This window comes from Topomyia yanbarensis, chromosome 2 (assembly GCF_030247195.1).
Source record: "Topomyia yanbarensis strain Yona2022 chromosome 2, ASM3024719v1, whole genome shotgun sequence".
NCBI lineage: Eukaryota > Metazoa > Arthropoda > Insecta > Diptera > Culicidae > Topomyia > Topomyia yanbarensis.
In genome coordinates, this window is record NC_080671.1 from 50,013,724 (window position 1) to 50,040,520 (window position 26,797).

At 37.3% G+C, this 26,797-nt stretch overlaps 1 protein-coding gene and 1 pseudogene across 1 annotated transcript in view; one reads left to right on the plus strand and one right to left on the minus strand.

Annotated features, from left to right (window-relative positions):
- Nucleotides 1-26,797, minus strand: part of LOC131684571 (neural-cadherin-like) — a 1,488,321-nt gene that overhangs the window by 1,408,856 nt on the left and 52,668 nt on the right. The gene's annotated exons all lie outside the window — the stretch shown is intronic.
- Nucleotides 11,302-12,534, plus strand: LOC131679463 (serine palmitoyltransferase 1-like; annotated as a pseudogene).

Below are 26,797 nucleotides of genomic sequence, written 5' to 3' on the forward strand. Positions count from 1 at the left end.
AAAAGTTATGGCTTGTTGTTTGTGGATTACTCTTTGTCGCCTATTTATTTTTCAATATAGTAATAATCTATTGAAATAAGCCAAACATTATTTCGATAAAACGAATTTTGTATTTCATTTTTCTATCTACAACCGCTAGAAATAATCACCGAACACTTCCAAGTTGTCTGGAAGGAACTTGATAACTTATCAGTGCAAAAATGTTCATTTGTACGAACCTTCTGACTGCAATTTTTCTAACTCATGACCATCGGATCAATCTGAAACATATCGGAAAATAAAAAGCGAAATAAATAACTCCAAGCAACAGCGTTGCCAAGAGAAGGTTTTGGGGTTTAACACCATACAACCCCCCCTCCCCCCCCACCACACCCAAAAAAAATTGGATTGAAGCTGAAAATTTATTGATGCTGACTGATTTAATCCAATATTACAATAACAATTATCTGATCCGTACATTGATATCCTGTTGTTGTAAACATCATGAGGACTTTTGATAAATTGTCGAAATGGGGTCCTGATATGTAAGTGATCTATTGGTCTTGATTTCACAGTTGTCTAATTGTATCAATATCAAATTCCTGCCTGAAAACATTCTAATAGAAAACTCCAGAGTTCTGTAATCAATCATAATCCTCAGATTTCTTTTCAAATTGAGCTCGTTTTTGTAGAGATGTACTGTAATAAGGGTCTTTATTTAATAGGAAGCGACGTTAAAATTGATTTAATGTCTATGAAACATAGAACTGCGCACTAAAAAAATGCACAACTTTCAACATTTGCTAAAAATGTTTTTGCCTTTCTCATTCACTCTAAAATTCGTCAATCTAATCCCGACCGGGAGGGCCGAGTGTCATATGCCAATCGACTCAGTTCGTCGGGATCGGATAATGTCTGTGTGTATATGTATGTGTGTATGTGGAAAAAAAATGTGACCTCTGTTAATCAGAGATGGCTGGATCGATTTGCACAAAGTTAGTCTCAAATGAAAGGTACAACCTTCCCATCGACTGCAATTGATTTTTTTTATTGATTGGACTTCCGGTTCCAGAGTTACGAGTTGAAGAGTGCAATCGCACAGCAAATTCCCATATAAACTGAAATGAAAAATTTTCAAAATCAAATTTGTATTTTTGATGCCAAATGACTTTAAAATGCATGAAACATTGAGATTTGATGTAAACTCGAAAAAAATAATGTTTGACAAAAATTGATTTTTTTTTTTGGACTTTAGGTTATGCAATCACTCTAAAAATCGTCAATCATACCGGCCCGGAGGGAGTATGCATTGAGTGGTTGCTACTTTAAAATTAAAACTAGTTTAAAATTTCTTAACAAGTTGAAAATTTTCGGCAGGACCCGGACCTCCCGGATCTTACTATGTGATACTGAAACATCGCTTGAAACCAGCGGCGGTCAAGCGTAGTATCTCAAGATCGTGGCTGTCGATCCATTGTACGTATGTGCAAATCGTACTGAACATGTAATATTCATTTTCACCATTTTATTGAACATAACCATCGTAGTCTGGACAAATGAGAAAAGCACAATTGCACCACTAGGTGGATTAAAACAGGTTTTTATTTTGGGAATGCGTTGAGTTGAGACGAAAACGTAATATGATTAATAACGAGGATAACACTTTCCGAATGTAGAGAGAAATTTATGAAAAATTACGATTTCCAGTCGATTCTAGAAGGTTCTGATCGATTTTGATGAAAATTTGATTTTTGTTGTATGACCAATTATATGTATAGGTCAAATATTCAAAAACAGTAATTTAAGGTCAAGATAACATCATTTTGAAACCGCAAATTTCGGAGGTTTAGTATCTTCGATGAGTTTTACAAACGTTAAACAGCGCATCATTTGATAAAATAATTTTGGCGGTATACCGTCCAAGAAGTATTTATGGTGATTTTTCTCAGGTTAATATTCATGACTACAATAAAGACTCAACAAATTCGCTTAAACACGAACTCTGTTACTATTTTCTGAAAAATTACTTCTGCATAATTTTAAAACTTCAAAAATTACGGTTTCGGAATTATGCCGTTTGGACAGTAAGATCGATTTTCACCAAACCCCCACCAATTGTAAAATTGGTATTGTAAAAAAAACGTAAGGGCGATACTTCAATGCTAATAGGTGGGACCGAAAAAGTAAACAATCGCCAAAGGGGCGATACTATCATTTTGTCAATTTCAATAGCAAACACAAATTTTAATTTAATAATTTCAAATACTTCATGAAGTTTTGGGTTTCGATCACTAAATCATGCAATCTAGGATGTAAAAAAACACAATAGTTCTTAAATAGAAAATAAAACCATGTCTGGAAATATTCACTGTTGATTTTCTTTTAATGGTGTCACTGCTAGTATCGCTTTTTTCCAGAAAAAGGGTTGATTTTTAGGTCTCAGTCGCGTTGGAAATTTGAGTAAAGTATAAACTTCATTTCGATTAAAAAAAAAATCGATTTTTTGGCTCAGTACAATATACATAACCCCTTTAGGAAAATTCAGTTTTCCCACCACCATGCATTGATTGAGGAATTTAGATATTTTATTAACAGAGCATTAGCAATAATTCGTTTGTATGTCTATTTTATGGGCCATTTTTTCGCTTTCCCATTGATTTGGTTTGAGATTTCTAGCACTGATGTTGTCCTATGCTGATTTGAGCGATTCTCTGTGTCCTGCCACAATCCCATGTAGTATGTGTTATCAAAAACATCGCGAAGCATCAAGTTCTAAATGTTCTCAAACGATATAATATCCGAAGAGAGTGATAAGAGTTATAAGAAATGTCTCATCACACTGTTAGGTGGATTAAAAGCGTTTTTAATTGTTTGTATTTACATTCTCGTGTACTTGAATGGTTCCTTTTTCATAAAAAAAATTTTCGATTCTTTGCAATGGATTTTTGATTAAAATTTTGAACACCGCAGAACTCAATTTTTTGGAATTCGTGTTTTTTGTAAGAAAAAATTTTTATTGGGAAATCGATCCGTTCAAGTACACCACAGTACATTTTTCTTCAATAATCTATTTATTTTTTTTTAATTTCAGTTGAGCGGTTCGGCTTGGAGAGCGTTCACCGCAAACCTCTGCTAAAATAACACGCTTCGGGGGCAGGCACGTAGCCAGAGGGGGGGGGGCTAGGGGGCTAAAGCCCCCCCCCCCCGAAACTTTTCAAAAATAAATTTAAGAAGCAACATGTTTTTCGGTAACTCGTAAAAAAATTGTATCTTGTTTGGTTTCAACAAATTAATGGGAGAATGGTGAGGAAGATTGCTATTTCGAGCCACCGAAGACATCGGTCACGATATCTACTCAGTATGCCGAGTCTGATAACACACTTCCTTTCATATTGTGTGACTCGTCGGAAGAACAAAAGAAACTGTTACTTTAATTCTTGCTGGGGTGATCCGTCGGATGATTGAATCGTAGAAGCAAGAAGTGGTGCTCCAGCCAAACGTGGAGGCTATTGACTTCTGGAATTTTTGCATAACCGAATTTCATGATGGGGAATATTTGCTGAAGGTGAAAATAGAGGTTATGCCTACGAACATCGCCTTTAACGAGTTCTACCTTGTCAGGCATTCAGTACTTATGTTACTCAACAAATTAGCCTAGGCGAAACCAGTCATTTTGCAACTTGTAATACGTGGTTGATTCTCATATATATGGATGATGAGAAAATCAATGTTCGTCTACAAGATCTGATACCTCTTACTTGAACCGCGGGCGAACGACCAGGAGGTTAAAGCCCCAATAAACAAACTTAACTTCTTTGAACCGTGGCCATTAAAAGATTCCTGTCACATTTGGAAAAAATGAAATTTATTATAAAGGACTCATCTAGGAATTACACGGGTAGGGTCAGCTAGGATTTCGTCCTAGCTGACCCTGCACGCACAAAACGCAATGCGATAATATCATCATACATGTTACATCTTTGCACATCCATAGTCTCCAATACGATTACCTGAAAAACAAACAATTGCCAAATTTGTGGCTGCTGTTCATATAATATTGACGGCAAAAACTGCGTCTAGTATCTCAAAATTAACAGTCAGCATCATCATTGAGGAAGTCGACACTGGTGGCCCGTAAGGGGACAAAACAAAAATTAAATCAGATATTCGCGAACTGCCATGTCCATAGCAGTTACCACGATAATAATACGGAAGTGTACAAGATAGATATGAACGACCACCAAGACGCGGTTGGTTATGAAAAATATTTCTCAATCAGTAAACAGGTCAATCGCACGAGATCTGTTGGACAACCATTAGCGTTTTATCATTTTCATTGTTTACATCGTGGAAATATATTAAAGACTCAAGGCTTCATTTAACTAATGCATTGAACCGACTCAAGTAAACGAATTGTATAATAAAAAATTAGAAGTTTCATAGAAAACTGAGTACAAAAACTGTCCCAAAATTAACATTTATCGCTAGTAATGGTATCTAACAAAACTCATTTTATGCTAGATATTGGCCTGAATAAAGAAAGTTAGTTAAATCATACGCAAATTGAATTTCTGTAATAGATTAGAGCAATGTGCGCTTAATATAAACGTCAAGCATCTTCCAAACTGTTTTCTTACATTCTTTAGCTAAAAATAATTGACACGTATTTTTTGGTTTGGCTATATATTATATTTTTTTTCAAGTTATTCGTTTTTGAACTTTTGAAGTCTATAAAATTGAACATTTTTCAATCACTGATAACTCGGAAACGACTCGATATATGGAAAAAAATATTAAATAAAAAAGTTGCGTTTTCAAATAAGCTTACCAAAAAAAATCACAATTTTTTTATTATATAACTTATGAAATTTGCAATTACTTGAAACAAATTGAATTTTTTTAAGGCTGGACCAAATTTTTTATTTATTATTTTATTTAAGTATTAAAATCGTGTTAAAAAGATTGTGTAAAAATTTGGCAGTGGAATTCTTTGCGAGATATTACAATTATAAACATAAAACATGGCAATTTTACACTAAACGCCCAGCGAAACGCCTGTTATAACTGAAATGTCTCATAACACTTCGAGTTCCATTCTGAATTTTTCACATAATCTTCTTATTATAGTTATGTAATCAAAATAAATTTGATTTCGGGGGACTTTAGAAAATATTTGCTTTTGACATGAGAATACCCCCAAAAAAGTCTTAAATTTGCAGAATGCGAGTCATTCCACGATTTACAACTATAATTTTAGTTCCCTTCAATTTTTTTGCACTCTTTAGCTGAAAATTGTAGACACGATTTTTTTACTTTGGCTGAATTTGCCTTTTTTGTCAAGTTATGAGTTTTTGAACTTTATAAAGTACTAGCTAATACCCATCGCACGTTGATGCGACTTTCAACGAAATAGGAGGAAACCATAATTTGTTCCGAAACGCCTTCTTGTAGGCAGAAAATCCCCACCAATAGCACACAAACACGCTCCATAACAAATTCCTACTATGCATAAATTTTTACGGCAATTGGTTAAGCCGTTTGGGAGTCCATAAATCACATACATACAAATATCGACTTTTAATAATATAGTGATTTTTTAAAGTTTTATAAATTTAATAGAATTGGACATTTTTCATTCCCTCATAACTGAGAAACTATTAGATTTCTGGAAAAAAGCATTAAATAATAAAAGCTGCGTTTTCGGAAGATCTCGGCGGATTTTTTTTGTAATATTTGTTTTTGTTAAATAATGTATGTATTATGCAAATATTAGTAACAAATTTTTTTCAGGGTGGAGCCAAAAAAATCTTTTTAGCTTTTTCAAATAATTTATAATTATATCGAGAAGATTGTGTACAAATTTCAGAAAGAAATTCGAAGTATTTTACGAGATATTTCAATTACAATAGGCCTATCACTAGGCGTTTGGTGTAAAATTGCCTTGTTTTAAGTTTATAATTGTAATATCTTGCAAAGTATTTTGATATCCACTCCCAAATTTTTGCACAATTATTTTAACATGATTTTTAATATTTAAAGAAAATAATAAGTAAAAAATTGGTCCAGCTTCAAAAAATTAAATTTGGTTCAAACAATTGCAAATTTCATAAGTTATATAACAAAAAGAAATTGCTATTTTTTTCAGTAAGCTCACAACTTTTTTATTTAATATTTTTTTCCATATATCGAATCGTTTCCGAGTTATAAGTGATTGAAAAATGTTCAATGTTATAAACTTCAAAAGTTCAAAAACTAATAACTTAAAAAAAAATCATATTTAGCCAAAATAAAAAATACGTGTCAATTACTTTAACTAATGAATGCAAGAAAAAAAAAATGGAAAGAATTCAAATTTTGATTGTAAATCAGACGTGGAATGACCCATATATTTTGATCCTATTGATCACCAAAGATCCTCCTTCCTAACTGGGGTATGCCAAAAAATTATGTTAGCATGATGCATTAGAACTGGTAATAGTTACAGGACGCCAGGTCAAGAAAATAGAAGTTGAACCATCTACAATTCGTTTGCTAAATCAGAAGATTTTGTGCAAATTTCGACATTCTCTTCGATCGAACATTTTATGGATATTTTTCTACTCATTTCGATTTAGCGTCATCTACACCTTTTAAACGTGTAGCTTAGAACACCTTGCGTTTTCCAGCACCGTCAAGGATTGTCATATTCGGTTAGCGCATAAATACTGAGAACTCTAGAATATCCAATGTTGCAACGAGAGTAAATTGTAACTTGTAAATAAAAATAAATAATAAAAATCCAATTAAACATCAATAATTCGTTGATGTACTATAGCCTTTCTTGTGACAAAGAACATGGATTGTCTTAGATTTGGCTTTGTTTTCATTAAGAACTTTTCAAAATTTCGTTTAGTTTCTAGTGACAATATGAAGTAATTAGAACTAAAAGCTTTATGCAGGGGCGGGTAAAGCGTAGTTGTTCGCGCCTCTGTTCAGCGCTAATCACTGCCAAATAAAATTGTCCACACCATTTCATTATTATCGAGCAACATCTCCAACTAGCAAGAACATTCTCGAGTGAACGCCAAATATTCCTTTCGCGCACGATCATCTCACACACAGCAGTAGCAACAACAATAGCAGCAGCAGCGATACGCGCGGTATTGCATCATCGTCAGCGAGCGTGAGTGATCCAACGATACAATTGCCCGATGCGGAAAGGAGACGAAAAACAATTGATGTTTGACATGGTATCGACAAGAATCGCGGATGAGCCACGCGTTTCTAGAACGTGTGGCGTGTAATATAAGTACGCGCGTTCTGCGCATCGCAGCAACCAGTTTTATTCCAACAAGTAAAGTGTACACCCAAAACGAATCGTTGAGAGCGGAATTGATTCTGTTTTTTTCGCTCTCAAACTGTGAGCGAAAAGCTCCCAAACGATGCATTAGTGTTAAACCAACCTCATACTTGTGGAATACAATATCGTACCCCATAGCTACACACTGTTGGCTCATGTAGTACAGGGATAACTTGAATAACACATACCATCGTCTCCATACTGTCCCATTTGTGATCACTGCTGCAATGATGCGAAGTTTATATAGCCCATTCGAACGACTGCTCATTATGTGTCGTTATGGCATAAGGTGTAAAGCAGGCGTTTTAGCGAGTGGATGTTTGTCGGTTCCAGTCTTGATGCTACCCGTTAATCTTTTTTCTAGTAAGGCTTAGTTCCCAACACATACATACAAACAAAATATTAATAACAGCGGGGAAATGGTACAAAGCAAAATGCGTCAATGACGATGCTGAAATACCGACGCGGCGGCGGGATGCAAACGATATTATCTCACTCATCATAAGTGTGAAGCTTTATATACGCCATTATACTACTCCACCAGTGTGTCGTCATGGTACAGGCAATAAAGAGGTGTTTTTACCGATTAGAAGTTTGTCGGTTCTAATCTTGAATCTGATATAAGATTTTTTTTACTAGAAGTTTCAGGCCACGAGCTATTTATAGCAGCGAAGAAAAGAATGAAACAAAACAAAATGCAATGCAGCCAGCAATGGTGATGACATTGCTTGTGGTGGTTGGGTGGGGGGAATGTAAGGTGTAGAAGCAAGATACGAAACTAAATACTAACAAAGTTTCCTTGTGTGTGAGTGTGTGTCATCGTTTTTTTGCGTGAGCGTTGCGCTCATCCCGAATTGTGCGCGAACAGCTCAATGTTCAAAAAGGATTGCTTTTGGGAATGAGATTGTGAGCCCAAAAACAGAAAATCTGAGCTCACCGTTTTGGGTGTACAAGTGAAGTGTAAAGTACAAGTGACAGAGTGAGTTTCCAAATAAAGTGTAAAGTGCAAAAAGTGTTTTTCCTTCCAATAAATCACATCCAGTTGCAAGTGGTTTTCCAAAATACAGTCCACATAAGTTGTTTGCGGTTTGTTTTGAGTGGTCCATCCAAGAGTTTTATTTGTCTGCGGACAAGTGTAAACATAGCCAGCCACTAACAGCAATCTGCAAATTTCCCACACCAAGGGCCACCCCTAGGCCCAAACAGTAGTTGGTAAATTGATTACCTTTTACGCAGCTCATCACGGTTCGTTCATCAATCCCGCACATGTAGGGTTAGAAATTTTTCTAAAGAAATTTTCTAACCCAAAAAGAGGCGAATAACCATAAGGTTAAAACCTGTATAATCGAAATAAAAAAGCTTTATACAATAATTTTTTAAGCCCCTCCCGAAATAAACTCCTGGCTACGGGCCTGTTCGGGGGATAGGCCATAACTCCGCCAACCTTGAATTTTTTTTTTTAATTCAACTTATTTTTTCCAAATTCGATAGTACTACCAACGAACTGTCTTCAAATAAAATTTGCATAAAACACTTTAAAAAATCACTTAGCTGATTTTTTCATCACAACTTTGTATATAGCCCCTTAAAGTTATTTAAATGATCAAAAGCAACCAATTTTCATCACTGTCACAACTAGTTAAGCCATTACAACTATTGGGTCAGCGCCTTAGTTGGAATAATAATAAATTACGTGAACATGAAATTGCTACAAAGTTAGTCATACAAAGTACATTCATGGTTTGTATGTGTTTCTTTTCACTTTGGAATGTACATAAAACTACTGGTCTTGTGATAATGCAATAATCAAATAAACTGTTCTGGGCTAATAAAAATTATCAACATGCTTCTTTCCTGGAATAAGAAATGTGATCAACAATCTTAGTTTATCAGTTCTAGATCATTCTGAGGAGAATTTAATTTTTGGGCTAATTGTATATTTCTATAAGTTTCTGAAGCTTCGAGTAAGGTCACCATAATTCAAAATGAGCCAAATACTACCGATATGTATGCCAAATTACCTGTACCCATAAACCCGTATAACTTATGATCTTAAATTGTGTCACTGGTAAGTGGTTTATTTTTGAACCACACATGAAAAATGTGTATCAAATTTCTTGATTCTACAGTTATAGTTAGCTAGTGCTTAGGTAAAGCATCTAACTATAATTACTATTAGGATGAGTGCCATTTTTTACATTCGTGACCAAAATCAAACATTATTTTTCAAAACATATGTCTATTTATACGTAGATCTACCCTGTAAACAATATTATTATATATAGGTCATACCATGTCAGATTTACAGCCAAAATTTTAATTCTTTCATTTTTTTCTTGCATTCTTTAGCTACAAAAAAATTGCCACATATTTTTAGTTTTGGCTTAATATGATGTTTTTTGCAAGTTAAAAGTTATTGAACTTATATAGCTAATCAAATTGAGCATTTTTTCGAACACTGATAAGTCGGAAACGATTCGATAAATGGAAAAAAATATTAAATAAAAAAGTTGCATTTTCAAATACCGAAAAAAATTCACATTTTTTTGTTATGTAACTTATGAAATCAGCAATTATTAGAAACAAATTGATTTTTTTTAAAGTCGGACCAATTTTTTTTAATTGCTATTTTCTTTAAATTTTAATGATCGTGTTAGAAAGGTTGTGTAAAAATTTGGGAATGGATGTCAATATATTTTGTGAGATATTACAATTATAAACTTAAAACAAGGCAATTTTACACTAAACACCCAGTGGTAGGCCTGTGAAAATTAAAATATCTCATAAAAGGCTTCAAGTTACATTCTGAAATTTTCACACAATATTCTCGATGTAATTATAAATTATTTGAAAAAGCAAAAAAAAAACATATTTTTGGCTCCACTGTAAAAAAAATTGCTTCTAACATCTGTAGAATACATAAGTTACACAACAAAAGCAAATATTGTGTCGATTTTGTTGACTATTTTCGGAAAACTTAAGACTAAGAAGAACGAAAGCATTGAAATTTATAGACGGATGAGTATTCTAGAGCAAATCAGTTATAAACTTAAAATGGAAAACTAGGACTAGGCAGGCTCATCGGAAGGAAATGTGAAGAATCCTTTGCCTTCTGCTAAGTAGGAGTTGGGCGTTTCACCCAAGTCTACCGCATGGTCGTTGATAGAACATAACTCCCGTCGTGGCGGTTAAACTTTATCCAATGATGCAAAATGCCTACCTTTTTTGCGGCTGTATTTTTTCTGCCTACATTCTCATTTCTCTCTCGGTACTGCTGTCATTCGCTAGTGCAGGACGCCCAGCGCTGTACGGCTGCCTGTGTGCAAAGCAGTAACATGACAAAAAACTACTGTACCTAGTACAGCCACCAGACACGAGCGGTACAGCTTCTCTTTCCTTATTTTACATTTTTTAATATTTTCAATCTTTTTAATATTTTTATTAGAAAATGAGGACAATGAATGCGGCTCATTTACGCCACGGCTGGCATCAACGCTTTCGTGTTCGGGCCTCTCCCTTTGACTATGCAGAGAAAAATGTACAAAGCGAGAGAACAAACTTTACTACGCCACACTCTCACCGAGCAGTCGGAGTACAGCAGCAAAACAAAAATAGGCGCGTCCTTAAATCCACCAGCAACTCATCGGTATTTTGATGACTTTTTGTTGCAAGAGAGTAAAGCGACGCGCTGTGACACCAATGTGCAACATAAACAAAGCTTGATTATGTTGCGCGAGAGAGAGATCATCACATCAGACAGCTCAACATTCCATCGTACGGTGAGGGCCGATGCTTTGCTCAACAAAACGAGAGCAGTGCGGTGGGGGATTATTAACACACACAAACAAGTCAACTGTTCTGGTATGTGGTGACTAAGAATGCTGCTAATTAAATTTCGCTCCCATGATTAGCAGTAAGCAAATCGATGTGGTTTCGGTGAAAATAGCTAGTTTTTCCCCGTCGTACCTAAATCATTGCAAGGAATGTTTCGCAGGTAAATGTTTTTCAAGTGTAAAATGTTTGTCAAGCGTTAATAGCTTTTTTTTAGAACAAAAATCGCCGATCATGGTAAGATACAACTGCAGCAGTCGATGCGTTCAACAAGCAGTCAAACATTCATCCAGTTCTTCCAGTTGGGCTTTATTTCTCGCCTACTGCGGTATTATTGGCTAACCAGAAACAGCAAAAGCCTGCTGCTGTTGGCCTGCGACCGCTTCGATCGGAACAGTGACAAACACCAGTTGAAAAGTGTACGGAACTATGGCGTCGGATCATGTGAACCGAGGGGGTTTTATTGAACAGTGGAATTGAAATTGGAGGAACAGAAACGTTTGCTGGAGGAACAATCGGTGGAGGAATAGCGGAATCAAGCGATGAAACGATGGTTTTTTTTTGTAACGGAAGCGATCTGTATGAATACGGGACAAATATGTTCTCTTTCTGAGATGGTGGAATTGCGAAAATGCTACAAGCTGCGAATGTTTTCGGACGAGTCTATCGTTTGGCGTACTGGGCGAGAGTGGACGAGGACTGGTGGAACATTATAATGTATGTTTGGGCTGTGTACGATATCGCAGAATTCGTAACTATTTTGCTATTATTGTTTTTAGAAAACGAAAGTTGACCTACTGTGAGCTAGTTTTGAATAGGCCGTCGGTACGATCGGAGTTGCAGCGCCGGGCCATCATTCATCGTAAAGCACCAACGGCTATTGCTTTTCCACTTCACGTCCACCACGGCTGAATTAGACTGTCATGGGCGCACTCGATAAGTTAAAAACCGAGCCAATATTCTTCGAATTGAGGGACTGTTGTCGACAAATTTCCCAGTAAGCTTAATTGAGTGGTCTGTTGGAATTTGTATTGATTGAATCTTTTTCAGCAAACTACCTTATCTCAATGAATTCACTTTTCGAGGTGATCCTTTATCACCAGTAAAGCATTTCTACCTGGAAAACAGACAGACAGACCCTCAAACGAAAAAGTCTGATGGATCAAATTTCTAGGGAGTTGAGATATAATTTAGTGATTGACGAGTAATTCATCTGTATTACCGCAGTATCGACACTGGATTGGCTGTTATCACACCTGAATACCTCGAACAGTCGGAGAAAAACAATCCACGACCTAGCATTCGGTTAACGGTTAACCAACGCCGACATTTATGACGCATTCCGTATTCTGCAGGAATTCTGTATAGAGCAACGGGAGAAATAAAATAACTGAAATGCAAGCACAATAAACTCCTCAAATAAATGACTTGAAAATAAGATTTCGGTTATTAATTATTCAATCAGATACCTATTATACCAATTGAACTATGTAGCAGCGTCGGAATGAAGTCTCGAATCTGCCTGTTTTTTGCCTGAAGAGTGAAGATACACAAACCCATTCGCTTGGCTTTAAAAATGTTACTGCCGACTAAACTTCTAAAGATATAGGTCAAACAATTTCATAAGGAAGCTTAACCAACAAGAATAAAATAGAGAATAAACGCAATATCAGTCATTATCATTATTTCGTAGGAAAATTCCTTTTGTGCAACAAATAATCACCCTTATTCTTGTTTACGACGAATGCGAGATTCGTTCAAAAGCGATTCGAACAAATAGTATGCAATTTCAATTTTGCCGTCGTAAACGGGAATACAAATCACTTTCGAACGAATCTCGCATTCGTCGTAAACAAGAATAAGTGTGAATTGATAGCAAAAAGTACCTCATTTGCTCAAATGATTTCACAAACTTGGACCTAACTTTTGAACAAAAGGTCGAAAACCAGTAAGCCAACGCCAATTCGTAGCTTTTTGGATGCCCTTTCTAGACATGTGCAACAAAACACTGTCCGCAGACCCCTTAAAGCAAAACGGTCTTGACGACAGTGATTTAAAAATTGATAGCAAAAAGCACCTCATTTGCTTAAATGATTTCACAAACTTGGACCTAACTTTTGATTAAAAGGACAGAAAAGCCGTAACTGAACGTCATTTTGTAGCTTTTAAGATGCCCTTTTCACACATATGAAACATGATAGTGTTTCCAGACCCCGTAAGGCAAAATGGTCTTGATGACAGTGATTGAAAAATTGATAGCAAAAAGCACCTCATTTGCTTAAATGATTTCACAAACTTGGACCTAGCTTTTGATTAAAAGGACAGAAAAGCCGTAACTCAACGTCATTTTGTAGCTTTTAAGATGCCCTTTTTATACATATGTAACATGATAGTGTTCCCAGACTCCTTAAGGCAAAATGGTCTTGATGACAGTGATTCAGAAATTGATAGCAAAAAGCAGCTCATTTGCTTAAATGATTTCACAAACTTGGACCTAACTTTTGATTAAGAGGGCAGAAAAGCCGTAACTGAACGTCATTTTGTAGCTTTTAAGATGCCCTTTTGACACATATGAAACATGATAGTGTTCCCAGACCCCTTAAGGCAAAATGGTCTTGATGACAGTGATTGAAAAATTGATAGCAAAAAGCACCTCATTTACTTAAATGATTTCACAAACTTGGACCTAACTTTTGATTAAAAGGACAGAAAAGCCGTAACTCAACGTCATTTTGTAGCTTTTAAGAGGCCGTTTTTATACATATGTAACATGATAGTGTTCCCAGACTCCTTAAGGCAAAATGGTCTTGATGACAGAGATTGAAAAATTGATAGCAAAAAGCACCTCATTTGCTTAAATGATTTCACAAACTTGGACCTAACTTTTGTTTAAAAGGACAAAAAAGCCGTAACTCAACGTCATTTTGTAGCTTTTAAGATGTCCTTTTTACACATATGAAACATGATAGTGTTCCCAGACCCCTTAAGGCAAAATGGTCTTGATGACAGTGATTCAGAAATTGATAGCAAAAAGCACCTCATTTGCTTAAATGATTTCACAAACTTTGATCTAACTTTTGATTAAAAGTACGGAAAAACAGTAACTCAACGCCAATTGGTAGGATTTTGGATGCCCTTTCTAGACATATGCAACAAGATACTGTCCGTAGACCCCTTAAGGCAAAAAGGGTCTTGGTGATGGTGATTCAAGAATTGATGGCAAAAAGCACCTCATTTACATAAATGTCTAAATTCTTTGAATTTCATCGCTCATTTCATAGGTATGAGAATTTTAGGCCTTGCTAGGTATTCATGTCATATATTATTACCTACATGTAAAACAGTCCGTTTCACGCGTTTCTAGGTACCTATCGACCACAACCTACCCGTTTTCTGTACAAAAGACCGAAGGAAACCTGTAATTTCTCATAGACTGATTTGAGCAAGTCAAGTATAGACATCTGTCTTAAGTGTGATAAAGTGTAAAATAATTTAGTTTTATATTTCATACTGTTGAATAAGCATGGATTTGGTGTGGGATGCTTTCGAAAAAATCCCATTTTTGGATGACACTTCGTCTTCTAGTGAAGCTCGGTCAGAATCGTCTACTGATTTGAGCAGTTCCAATTTATCACAGGATTGCGAACGCATTAAGCAGTACGCTGAAAATTCTCTTCTGAAGAGTGACATAAAGTTCAAGAAGCATTACCGAATGTCAAAGCAGAAGGCTCGGGTAAGATAAAATATCAGAATCACCTAGTTTGCATATTTTGTCTAATAATTCATTTTTGTTGCAGTTTTTAATGGCTAAATATAAAAAAGATTGGAATAGCACTAGACGGCCTCCAGTACCAATACAGACAGCTGTATTGACTACCATTTGGTGGCTTGCTAACAAATCAACGTACAGATGTAAGTATGCAATATTAAATTCATGTGACAGTATTTGTAACAAATTTCTATTTCACAGCTTCTGGTGAGCCGTGGCTTGACTCATAGCGTTGTTCTACGGTTCTGCAAAATTTTGTATGAGAATAGATCCAAGTTTATTAGATAACCACGGGAAGATGAACTGCGGGGAATAGCGGATAATTTTAAAAAGTTTCCAAATGTTATTGGTGCGATTGATGGGACACACGTCGAGATACCAAAGCCCCGAAACGACGACAGTTACAACAACAGAAAGCTAACGCAATCGATTCAAGTTCAGTTGGTCTGTAATGCGAAAAAACAATTTTTAGATGTGTTCTGCGGGTACCCGGGCAGCGTTCACGATGCTCGTGTGTGGAGGGAGTCGCCGTTATATGCCTATCTTAATTCTGCACAATGTACCGTTCCTAATGATATGCATTTGGTTGGAGATTCAGCTTATTCACTTGATACATTCCTTCTACGGCCTTATAAAGACAATGGAAATCTTAGCCCAGAAAAAATTAACTTCAACAAAGTTCACTCTTCAACCAGAATGGTAATTGAGAATGCAATCGGTTTGTTAAAAGGTAAATTCCGGAGATTGAAGTACATGGAGATAACAAATCTAGGAAATGCGAAATTCTACATAATGGCTGCAGCTTGTTTACACAACTACCTTTTAAAAGATGAAATCGACGACGATTCTTATCAACGCAGCTATTCGAGTATGTCAAATGAATCTATTGAAAATATTGAGGGCCATTTTGGTGCACGAAATATAAGTGCAGAAAATAAACGGAACGAAATAGCTATTCGCTATTCTCATGAATCAGATTAATTAGTAAATAAGGTAGTTTAATGTTGTAATAAATTCGATTGGAAAAGAAAGCAATTAGCAAAAAATGTCTTATGTTATTATTAAAGAGAAACCAATATTAAAAGATAACTTTCCTCTCAAAATATAGCTATGCTTGAGTAATTGTGACGTGAATTGTATCAATTTTACGGAAATTGCACAAATGATAGGCACAAACTTATAGAATTTTCGTTTCAATCTTTTACTACACCGATGTATTCAAACATGGGTGTAATCAGTCCATTCTCACTAGACTCACGGCAAGATAACTTTTGGCCGTGTACCTGGGACGTGAAGGATGCTGCGATCCAAACTTTAAACTCGTTTTACTCGAAATCAACATTTTGTCACTTAGTCCGGTCTGACTTAACACCTACCACTTGGTCAGCAAACGAAGTATATTGGATCCATTACAGTGCGCGAAAAGAAGCATTCTCAGAATGTATACCGTTATTTTCAGAATTAGTAAATTTTCAAAAGAATTCATTGTTGATTTTCCTAGTTTCCACAGTGATCTAGATCTGCGATAAGAAGTAATTTGGTGACCATTTCAATAGTTTTTAGCCTCTGAGGTATTACGATTGTACCGATTTATACGGGAAATTCCAGTGTATCCTTACTAACACCCCTGTAACTCCGGAAGCAAGAGCCAGAACCGAATGAAATTCAGCAGCAGTCAATGGTATTACTGTATCTTTCATTTGAAATCAAGTTTTTAAAAAATCGGTAGAGAATTCGTTGGGGAATGGGTGTGATATTAGCTTAGGAACTTGGCGGGTTCCCCGGGGGCATCATGAACCGTCATAGGTGGCCAATGTGGTCAAAGCTGCTTTAATTGATTATTAGTGATCCAGACCCGCAAACTAGAATAATGTTACATCAATTTTAATATGTTTTATATCATTTTAACATCATGGTGGTACCAGTTTATATGGGAATTTGGTTTACAAGGCACAATATTATTAATTTAGGGAGAAATTCTTCTTTTACTGCATAAATCGATTTTGCACAAGTTTGTGAACGCAACAATATGTGTGTCCAACTCTTTAAACGATTTTCAATTGATTGTAAAAAATTGTAAACACGCCCTTGTTTGACACTATCGGTCTTACAACGTAACCCTGCAAAAAGGTTGAGGTCACTGTTGAATGGAAGGTCAGAATGAATGTAAAAAAAACCTATGGCTTAATGATCCATGCACCACTAGGGGGATTAGAACAGGTTTACCGTTAATACTACAATTGCTATCCGGCATATTGAATTATATCAGTTTTTTAAAGAGTCAATATTGAGCCCATGAACATCACAATTGAAAAATGATAAATCTGAATTGGTATTTGAAAGTTTGATGTTAAAGAGGGTTTAAAAGTCTGGTTCATGTTAAAGTCAGGGGTGCAGGAAATTCATGAGTTTAGAAAAATAGGCACTGTAAGTGCGTAACAAGTACGAAAAGCTTTGATCTTAAACGCGTAGTATGCTTTTTGCTTTACCGGATCAACTTCATGGACTGCAGTCCACATATTCACTTAAGACATTTTCTATCTACAATCGCTTATCAGTTCATTGTAAATACCTATACTGCCGTGATCCGCATAACAGTCCCATTTGCTATGGGTTTCCTATGCAGGTGGGACTGTTACGCGTATCACGGCAGTATAGGTATTCACATTCCCTTTAGGGAACCCCAAACAACATGGAAGAGACATGCTGTTATAGGAATTTTTCTGCTAGTTTGTCACTTCGGTATACACGAACAGTTGAATTCCTTGTGAGATTTCTTTTCGTGGATTTTCTAACGCAATAGGAAATATAGCTATCTAATCAAAATAATAACGTAAATAGTAGTATAACATAAACGAGGATTATGAAAGTAACACATTTTCAAATACATTATAATTATTATAAATCACAGGTTGAATAAATGTGAAAAACATCATTGCAAGTTAAAACAGTTGTTGCTGTTTCAGCTGGCTTTAAGTATGACGCATGTAACATGGGGAACGCGCCAATCGAGCCAATATATTCTGAACATTTGGCCTCTAACCAACCGAATCTAGTATATCTTCAAATACATGTCGTGGAGCTGAAGGTGCGCATTATCTTTATTGAATTCAACACATTTCTGCCAGAATATCTGACCCTAAGTTACTGATTATTATAAATTGCTTCTTAAAACTCCCGAACGTAATTATAAAATTGTTCAGTTTTCATCTATCGAATTGTAATCCCGACCGATACCGCGTATGCGATCCGGAGATTTAATATTAGACTGGTTATATTTTCCATATATATTAGCGTCATAAACGGTATCATAACTTCGACCGGGCAGTTCTCTTTGCCATCCAACACGTACAGCCAAATTTCCAACAAACTTTCTAGTACATCAATGCAGACCGTCTCGCTGGGAGTCATCTCAATCTTTAGTATGGTTAACCTATAGATGTACATTGCATCGGAACCCACACCTTCCCCCATTGCGGCCAGTTGAATAAACTTCAAAGTAATTGCGTAGTTAACTGAACAAACGCATCGCAGATATAAGTCTGGAACCAGAGAAATGTACTAAAAATACTACAATTTAGATATGGTATATAACTTACGAATTCAACACCGAAAGAAAATGCTTTCGGCTATAGGTCTTCATTGTAATTAATCTTTAAGTAGATGTAGATAAATATCTCAGACGAATTCGGTTCAGTCTGCTTCCACTGAGCACGGCGATTACCTGGGAATCGTTACCACCTGGAGCAGTGCTTATGCATACGGGTGTCCTGCAGGATGATGAAGTTTGGCAAATATTTCCGAAGTGTCCGAATTGTCATGGTAAGGAATAGACATCTATTCACCGATTACAGCGCACTAGATTAACGAAGAATTTCATGGGGATAATTTGGCACGGAGCATCCGAAAATATTCAGCCAGCAGCAACTAGTTCTACATGAACGAAAAAAACTGCTCTTGTTGAGAGTGACAGATGTATGCATGGGGCAGATGTATGTGTGGGGTAGTGTTGCCACTTTGAAATCTGTATTACGACCGAAAATTTTTTTCACCATCTGTGACTTTTGGAATAGAATAAAATCCGTGGATGGTTGCGTGAAGTTATTAAAAAGTGTGCATAAATATGGAAATATTTATGAAACCTTAAATCTTTCAAAAAAAAAATACCATTATCTATCATCTGTGTAAAGAAATCTGTTTCCAAAGATGATTAAATAAACCTGTGTTATTGCAGAAAAATCTGTACATGTGGCAACCCTGATAGAAAGAAATTTGAATGCTCTTTACCGCTCAAAAGGTGGGAGGATATAGGTGTCGCAGCTCTCTCACATGTAATGTCGCAGCCGGTGTTTTGTATCACAACAGAGCGAAAGTCTTCTCTTTCGCTCAAAGAAAATTTTACGGCGGCCATGTTTAGCTCAACAATTTGGTCATCGATGACCAATTGTTGAGCAATGTTGAATTCCAAAACACGCCTAATGTATTTAACTGCTGTACTCGGTTTGGCTACCGTTCTGGTAAGAGCTGTAGTGATACGTCGCTGTAGCGGGCTGTACGGCTTGTGCCAATGTAAATATACCGAAAAAAAATGTAGTTTATCGGTACCGGTGGCATCCCTGACCTTATCTAATAAAAACAAAAAACTGCTTCAACTTTCCTCGGTCTCCCCTACCCCTTTACAATCACCATACTGCTTTAGAAATTTGGCTGAAGTCCCGCATCCATTTCATTATGAGGACGAACTAACTCCCGATAAATTCATCTTTCGTAAGAAAGATTACTCCGCATTTCGTCACTCTATAATGCGGATCAACTCATTAAAATTGTTTACTTCATGAATGTGTTGCAGCTTCAGTCCCAAATTACCACCCTGTCAGAAAAACAACATGGTTTGACAGAATTCTCCGCAAGCTAAAACGTTTGCGTATCGAAGCACTTCGTACTTTTACTAATTGACGAAACCCTTTATCCAAGCGATTTTTGTGCTTGCTAGTAGCGATTACCACAGTTATAACAAGTTTCTCTCTAGACTAGCGTCGTAAATCGTAAATCGAAAGCACCAGAACTTACGTCAGAATCCCAAAGGATGCTGGTCGTTTGTTAACACTAGGTCTGGTCTCTCACCTGAAATGTTTCTCGACAAGAATGCAATGCATCCTCTGCTGAAAATAAGTGCAGCGTGGATGTTTTCGCCATCGACAATGAAATGATAGAAGCGTCCGAGTATTATGTCTGTTGCTGACTTGCTATATTGGCAAAAATGCTCGGACATTTTGGCCGCATCATTCGCGCAATTTTTTATGTCGTTTCAGCAGCAAACATTTCCAGTGCATTGGAAGTGCTCGACAATATTACAAATTTTCAAGAAAGGCAACAAGCTTAACGTTGAAAATTACCGTAAACTTACTTCGCGCGGAATTGAATTAAAATTAAATGAGTTAGTGGTTACTGAAACACAATTGGCTGCCTGTCGGCACTACATTGGCACTTATCAGCATGGTTTCTATTCTAGCCAGTTGGTGTTAAGCAATCTAGTGAACTCTATATTGTGAATACTGAAAGACTGAAAAACTGGACTACATGACTTTCTGTAACCAGCTTCGATCATATCTCGTTCATCGTCAAGTGGCTATTGGCACTACTCAATCTGATTGTTTTCGAATAGATCTGGAGTTCCTCAAGATAGTACACTCGGACCACTGCTATTCACGTTCAGTTCAGCTCGTAGTGCATATAAGAAATGTTTTAGATTTGCAGAACGGGCTGGCTGGCAAAAGCTACGCACTAATGTCTCTAGTCTGAACGAGGCTAGCAGGTTAAATAAAATTCTCTCCAAATCGAATGATTTTCAGATGAACTCTTTAAAAACCAGAGATGGTGTTTATGTGACGGACGAAAAAGATGTTCTTAATTGTCTCTTAGACACACACTTTCCAGGTTGTATCGATCCGGAGCTGAACAATGTTCACAGATCTCATTCTGGTGATTCGGACTCGTGGGCGTTAGCACACACATTGGTTTCCACTGAATAGGTCAAGTGGGCAGTTAACAGCTTTGCTCCATACAAATCACCCGGAAAAGATGGAATACTTCCCGTGCTACTGCAAAATTGTATCTCCCGTGTCGGCTGTTGTACTTTCTGCTCTCCGTTTGTATCGAATGTTATACGACAAGTACGCCTTGTCCGTAGGCTAAAGTGTTGATTTGAAACGTCTAAACTTTGTGGTGAATTGGCGGTGATTAAATAAGTATTAAAAAAGTAGTGTTTTGTGCGATAATTCTCCAACAGTTTTGATACAACTTACAACTGCCGAGGAGCCATTGTTCTCTTGCTATTAGCTTCCAATCGTTATTACCCTTAGCAGTGGAGAATGGAATGCAAGAAATGCTATACGGCGATCGACTGTAAAGCGGACTTGTTTACTATGTGTGGAGGAAGCTGCAGTGAACGATTCCATGCCAAATGCATTGGACTGAATGAGGCAAAACTCGATGCTCTTACCAAAAATATAATTTGGTTGTGTGATGATTGCTTGGAGTCTTTCAACGAATCTTTAACTGCTTCACTGTTTGCTTCACCGGAACAGAAACTTCCATCATCATGCATGGAGAAGGATATAGCGCTCATGAAAACAAAAATTGAAGAGATGCAGAACACTTAAATATCTCAAATAATTCCCAATAAGCAAATGTGTGATCATCACTCAACTCCAGTTTCTTCCGTCAATTTGCAAAACACATCAAGTGATGGAGGTCAGATAGCTTCAGTTTTTATACCGCCGCGGAGCCGTTCTTGGGAGGACAATATGAAGTTCGCTTTGTACCTATCAAACATTGAACCCCATGTAAGCGAAGGCGAAGTTATTTCTTTAGTCTCACAACGACTTGGCCTTAGTTCGAGTGAAACAGTTGAGGTTAAGAAACTGGTGCCTGTCTGGAAATCACGCGACACCATTGACTACGCGTCATTCAGAGTTAGGCTCAACAACAAGTGGAAATCGGTTGCTCTGCAAGCTACAACTTGGCCTCGTAACATCCGATGTAGGGAATTTGAAAACCGTATTAACACAACATGGAAACCTAGACCTGCATGGACTTCATATTACAATTCGGATGGATTGCGGAATCAGACAGAGTGAAATTAAAATGTGAAAAAATGTTTTGTTTGTCTAATTTATGCAATATGTGAAATATGTTGTGGATATTGTCATGTTGGTATTCTCTTTAAATGTTAACATTGTGATTGCAAATTATCTGTTATACTATGAAGTTTTGTTGAATGTAAATTGATGTAATTAGTCTATAAGTATTCACCATTGGGGCTAAGGGGCCTGTTGGTGTAAATATATACAAATACAAATACAAAAGGGATTTGATATTCTTAAACATGTCTTGAAAAAGATTATGCATTCCAGTCTTGCTACCAGGGCCAGCGGAAAGCGTGGGTAGTATGGGTAGTACTACCTACTCGAAAATAACCGAGTCGATAATTACCCACTCGAAATTTTGAACCATTTCAAAAAATTTAGATGCGCAACGCTTGTATCTCGCACTACACACATTTGAAAACATCAATGTACCACAATTCCATTTTTATAAACGAACGTGATTTGATGTGAATGTAATGTAAGCGTGTGCATTGCGAAAAGGGAAATCCTTACTAATGGACCCCACCCTATGCTTTCTACCCACTCGGGCGTAAAGTGTTTCGCCGCCCCTGCTTGCTACCGGGTATATCCCGAAAGCATGGCGAGAAATAACTGTTAGATTTATTCCCAAAGGGGGGCGCTCAAACTATGAAGAAGCCAAGAGTTTTAGGCCTATCAGCTTAAGTTCTTTTCTTCTCAAAGCTTTGGAACGGATAATCGATAATCACATCAGAAACGTTAGTTTATTTGAATATCCACTGCACAAAATGCAACATGCATATCAGTGTGGGAAATCCACGATCATTCTGCTTCACGATGTTGTTTACAACATTGAGAAAGCCTTCTCGCTCAAGCAATCTAGCTTGGGTGTATTCCTAGATATTGAGGGTGCTTTTGACAATGTGTCCTTCCAGTCTATTCTGGAAGCGACGCGCGGTCATGGGATACCTGCATGTATCTCGGGTTGGATAAACGCAATGCTTAGTAATCGCATACTTTGCTCGTCACTGCGACAGGCTGAGATACGGAAGTTGAGTATTTGCGGTTGTCCTCAGGGCGGCGTTCTGTCACCTTTGTTATGGAACTTGGTAGCTGACGGCTTGTTGAAGAAACTCAATGAGCTTGGATTTCCAACCTACGGGTTTGCTGACGATTACCAAATACTAATTACTGGATTTTGCATCGGAACCATCTTTGACTTAATGCAACAGGCATTAAGAGCTGTCGAACAGTGGTGTCGACAGGTTAAATTATCAGTTAACCCAAGCAAAACTTCAATGGTTCTTTTCACGAAGAAGAGAATAACAACCGGGAATTGGATTCCTAACTGAATTGGTCTGCTCACATTGAGTTCAGAGTCAAGAAAGCGTGCGTGGCCTTCGGGCAGTCCAGACGAACTTTTTGAAAGACCTGTGGTCTCAAACCTAAATACATCTATTGGATTTACACGACAATTGTACGTCCAATACTGTCATACGAATGCCTTGTGTGGTGGCTGAGGGGAGAGGTGGTGACAGTCCAGTCAAAGCTACACCATCTGCAAAGAATGGCGCTCATGGCGTTGACTGGTGCTTTCACCACGACTCCGACTGCTGCTCTTGAGGCACTTCTAAATATCAAACCATTACACATACACCTCAACCAAGAAGCACTATTATGTATACACAGACTGCAGGTTACTGGACTTTGGAACAGTAACCATGTTGATCTTGCTACCAGTCATACACGATTGTGGTCACAAGTGGATACATGGGGTGAAGATATTCTTGCTCCCAGCGATATTACACTCACATGTAGTTTTCCTTACAGGACATTCCCTATGAAGATGCCCTCTCGAGAGGAGTGGTTGTCTGGCTATATGGAAAGAAAACAACAAACGCAAAGACCACTTGTTACACTGACGGTTCTCTGATGGAGGGACGTGCTGGTGCTGGTGTCTACTGTCGTGAAATGAGATTGGAACAATCTCACTCACTAGGTAGATACTGTACTGTATTCCAAGCAGAAATCTTTGAGAGTATGTGCGGGGTACAATCGGCCCTTCAACTGAGTTTGTCCGGCAGAGTTATAAACTTCTGCTAAGCCAATATATTCTGATTCCTGATTCCTCAAGATAGTACACTCGGACCACTGCTATTTTTGCTGCTTATTAATGACGCTGCCGGTATTTTCAGTGCGGGTGGCAAACTATTTTTTGCTGATGATTTTGAAATATATTTCGCATATATTCCGACAAAATCAACAAGACTAGCATTAGTTAAATGTTGAAGCTCTTGTTTTTTTGGCGTCAAGTTCTCTGTCCTTTAAAATTCTACGATTGCAATACAGTTTCTCCTTATAAAGACCATAAAACGACCAAAACGTCGGGTAATCTTCAAATATATAGGTTTCCAGCGTTCCTGAGTTTGTCGTTGCACCCTGTCATCTAACACCTATTCATGACTAATATAAGATTCCCAAAATGTCAACCACGATGTTTGTTGCTGCAAGAAGGAAACCATTTATGCGCGCGAAGCAAGTTTTAATTTTAAAGATGTTAATGAAACCTCATCAATTCTCAATTTATTGTTCCAATATTCGCATTATATGTTTGTTTTGTCATTGGCATAATTGGCTATTTCATATATCGTTTGTCTAGTTATTAAATCGCCACCCAATTCGTTCCAGTACGCCGCATTTGATATTAACGTGTTTTTCCAATAGCTGATGCCATAGAACAACGTATCGCATTAAAACTAGCCCATTAGTCACGCCACCTGATTAGCATTATGCAAAATTGAACACAACTCGTCGGTTGTCAGTCAGCAACCTAATCCGTGGCTGCCCCGTCGCGTCGGGATGGTGGTTCAAATTAATTTTGTTTGTAATTAGAACTAAATTTATTGCCATTGGGCTCATGTTTTGCAGATCACTAGACCCTCGCACAATTGCTGGTGCTAATTAAAATTGGATGGTGAGTACATAATGCATCCCATCCCATCTAATGCTTCTTTGGCTTCAGTTGTCAGCCATGCGGACGAAAGTTAGCAGCACCGGAAATTATCGAACCACACCCGCTGATTATGATAATTAAATACGAATCTATCCGGACTAAATTTCAGTTTTAGCAGCTTAAAATTCACTTCGAACGACAGTCTGTTAAGCTGCGTCGCTTTGCTCAAATCCCGGTGATCACCCACAGAAAGCAATTCACACAAGAGATTATGATATGACATGCTACCATTAGCCTCCCTTCGATTGCCAAGATGGTCCTGTGCGATTCAACTTAAACCGCTGCTGGTTGAGAGAAAGGTACAGCAGCTGGACGCTAGCCAAAATTAAGATCAATTTCAGTTCAATGGACACAACCAGAAGCTTGTATTACAGGATACACGGACGCTGTTATGCTGGTCACTGACTGTCGCCTCAGATAATGGAACGAACATGGGATTCCGGCAGCCAGCAGCGGTCCAAACCAGCGAGCTGTAGCTAATGTTGAGGGGTGTGGAAGGACTCTAATCTACGGTAGCCATATGAGCATCGGGAGTAAATATCCCTAATCTAAATTAACTTGTTCTCGTTTGTACTGCACGGGATCAGTCTTTGCTATAGCCTCGGCCGTTAGAATGTTCATATCGAATCAAGAGAGGTGTTTGCCGGCGACAGATTTCTTGTCTGGGTTTATGGTGCTCAGAGCTGGTTGAAACCGTTTCATTCTAGAGACTGTGAGACACCTGCTTCAAAGGAAGGTTATGTTGTTGCTGAGCTTATAATTAATTTTATCGAAATACGGTTTTGCAATTTTGCATGGTCACTACAAACAGGATTAAAAATATTGAAGTATATTGTATATGATATGAGAATATATATAATCTCTCTATAAGAAAAAAGAAAAAAGTGAAAATTATTTTAAATTAACGCTTCAGGTGAAATATTAAACATTTCAACGGCTAAAACAGGATCTAATAACGAAGCAAAAGCACCACTATCCGGTTTGGGGTGAACTAGACCTCAGTTTCCACTGGGAGACTGAAACTGCGAAGATGAGTGGAGATTATCCCGATTTTCGATGTCGGGCGAAAGTGAAACGAATTTTGGATCCAATCACTGAGAGATGGGTACTCCGGTAATGAACCAGCGTGTATTGGATTATCATTTTGATATCATTACACTGGAAATAATCAGTATCGCCTGAAGCTAACCTACAGAACAGAGGCCGATTTAAATTTCGATATCAGTGCCCTCATCTACTGTGAAAATGGGTAGCCATCGAAACGAGAAAGATGAAATAGTAAGAGGAGGATAATTAAATGTGGAACTTATTCGACCAGCTTCCCCAATGTTCATTGACTGCCAACAAAATTCGTTTTACGAACGATTAAACTTGTACGGATGGGTGGTTTAGTTATCATAAAGTATACGTTTCTGACACAAAAATAATAATTTACCGGCAGCATTTCAATGCAAATTCATACGAACCAAAAATTAAAAACTTGGTAGATGATTTAGGAAATCAATTCCTGCTTTTTCTATTCTTTTATATCATTCGTAGAATCGGATTAATGGCCAACGAGATAACTACAGCACAGCTAATATTTTCGTATCCCGACTTGTTTTAATTGACACTGAACAACCGAAAATGCGTTTGACATGTACAGGTCGGACTCGATTATCCGGGGATTTGAAAAAAATCTCACCCCGGATAATCGAATCACCCGGATAATCGAATCAAACTTTTTTTTGCGTTATTTC